The sequence below is a fragment of the Austrofundulus limnaeus genome, unplaced genomic scaffold (assembly GCF_001266775.1).
Source record: "Austrofundulus limnaeus strain Quisiro unplaced genomic scaffold, Austrofundulus_limnaeus-1.0 Scaffold45, whole genome shotgun sequence".
Taxonomy (NCBI): Eukaryota; Metazoa; Chordata; class Actinopteri; order Cyprinodontiformes; family Rivulidae; genus Austrofundulus; species Austrofundulus limnaeus.
In genome coordinates this window covers 1,954,299-1,956,678 of record NW_013952447.1, presented here as the reverse complement: position 1 = coordinate 1,956,678, position 2,380 = coordinate 1,954,299, and positions in this window count along the sequence as shown.

Below are 2,380 nucleotides of genomic sequence, written 5' to 3'. Positions count from 1 at the left end.
ATTTAAAGTTTTGTATCTGGATTAATTTGCTTTGAAACTGTATTTTGGTTTATTAAAAATTCAGTTTGACTACTTTCACTTTCAGTTCCATTATTCATTGAAAATGTTACATTTACATCACATCATGGATCATATATTGATCAGATGATGCTGCTGACTGATAAAAAAAATGTCAATCTGTGGATCTGTGTTTGATTACTCTGCCTGGCTTTCTCAAGAACCAGGATGTGACACAAAAATCTGAATTATGGAACTGAAAGTGAAAGTAGTCAAACTGAATTTTTAATAAACCAAAATACAGTTTCAAAGTAAATTAATTCAAATTCAAAACTTTAAATTCAGTAAAACTCATTTTCAAACCAGTGCATTCTGTTTCAAATTATGATACAGATTCAATCGGAGCAATTCAGATTAACTTCCTGTTGGCACAAGATTGATCCCGTATTATTTATCTGCTTTAACACCTGATCTGAATGAACAAAGATTAACAGGTTTCTGCAGAACTTGTCGAGCTGCTAAAGAGCAGAGAAACAGCTAAAACCTGCAGGGTATGGAGCCCCTCCAGGACCAGGATCAGGCACCCCTGGTTTACACTAATGTTGCACTTTATACAGCAGTATGAAAAACACCTGATCCCCCCGCGACAGCATCAACACCTGGTACCACCAGTGTTCAGAGTATTGTGTGAAGAATCCACGCAAATGTTTCAGCAGCTCTGATCGATACGTCTCTCTGTTTCCCCCCACGATGAACAGCAGGGGTCCTCGTCATATCGCTGCTCTCTGCTCCACAGGATTTATACCAGGCCACGCCGCAGTCTGCAGCTCAGAGGAGGAACCGGTGACCCGCTGCAGATCCTGACTCGTGTGAGACAAAGATCTCCGAAAACAGAAGCAGAGGTTTCATCACGACAGAGTGCTCGATCCCACAGCTGATGATGTCATCATCCAGTACTGATATCAACCTAAAAATAAACTAATTGGACACTTTAGGCTTCTTTGCAAATTATTTAGGATTTTTTTTATTAAGTTACTCTAAATCTAAATTAGCCAACATTTGTTATGTTAAGTTATACTTGAGATGTTATGAATAAATAAGTTTACATTTTGTTTTCCAGGGTTATAAGACAGCTGCAAAAGCAATATAGTTATTTAAAGTAGTTGTGTTTTTAAACGATGGTTAGATGTAAAGTGATTGAGCCTCTTTTGGTGGAGTTCTGTGGAAATGAACAATGAATATCTTACCTGCGGTAGATGGCAGTTTGAACATTTTAAGTTTGGAGAAATAACGGCCAGTCTGAGTGATGGAAAGACCCACGTGGTTTATCTTAAAACAGCTCTCAGAAATTAATGCTAATGTTTTACACCTCCGTCACTTTTACTTTACACCAGGGGTCTTCAATGTTTCTCAGTCTGGGACCCCCAAATTGGTGGAGAGATGGAGCATTGACCCCCTACTAGTTTTACTACAGACCCAGCTAGACTTCGTACTACATAATGAGACCTTTTTACTGAGTTTTTCATTCTAAGACATAACTGAAATAAAAAAATATGATAAAAAGTAATTACCAGTAACCAAAAATCCTAGGGGTTGTGATCCCATCATTGAAAACAATTGCTTTACATAGAATTCTAAACTCAAACAACAGCAGCAGCTAGCTGTAGCACTTCCAACTGGACCTTTTTTTTAACATAACCACACTTAAAAAGAATGGATGTATCAACGTGTCCTCTGCAGGTAGTCAGGACGTTAGTATTTATTTTTGTTCTCTACAAACATTTCCAGTGTTCAGGTCAGTGATGGTGCTGCTCACGGGCTGATTAACGTGCTGCAAACAGACCTCAGTGGGATCACACAGGTTTTAATGGGAACTATGGATCCTTTAATAGAAAGATTGAATGTGCAATCCTGGAGGCCGAATCCATCCTGCTGGGTTCTTGTCTGTTTACTGAACCAAGTCCAACGTTTGTCGATTTTCTGACACCATGAAAGCGTGCCGCTTCCTCCAGCTCACCACCAACATCTCCCTCTGCCTCCCTCCTCTTTGTTTTCTAGTTCTGACAGAAAACCTGATTTATTTATTTTCAAAGCGACAGTGTTAAATCCAGCCGACGGCTCAGAGGCTGAAGGAGCTGCAAAATCCTTCAGTGTGTGGAAATGTAAACTGTAACCAGATGCATCACTTACTGTAAAAAAAGGAAAAAATGTAACATATTCTTTTAAATAAATTGATTTATTGATGCAGATAGACACTGGGGTGCTGTTTGTAAAGTTACACAGTCAAAAATCACCACCAATATTTTTGTTTTATTTATCCTTTTATAAGAGAAAAAGAACAGATTTATTTTTCAAAGTCAGTTTTTCACCATATGATTCATAC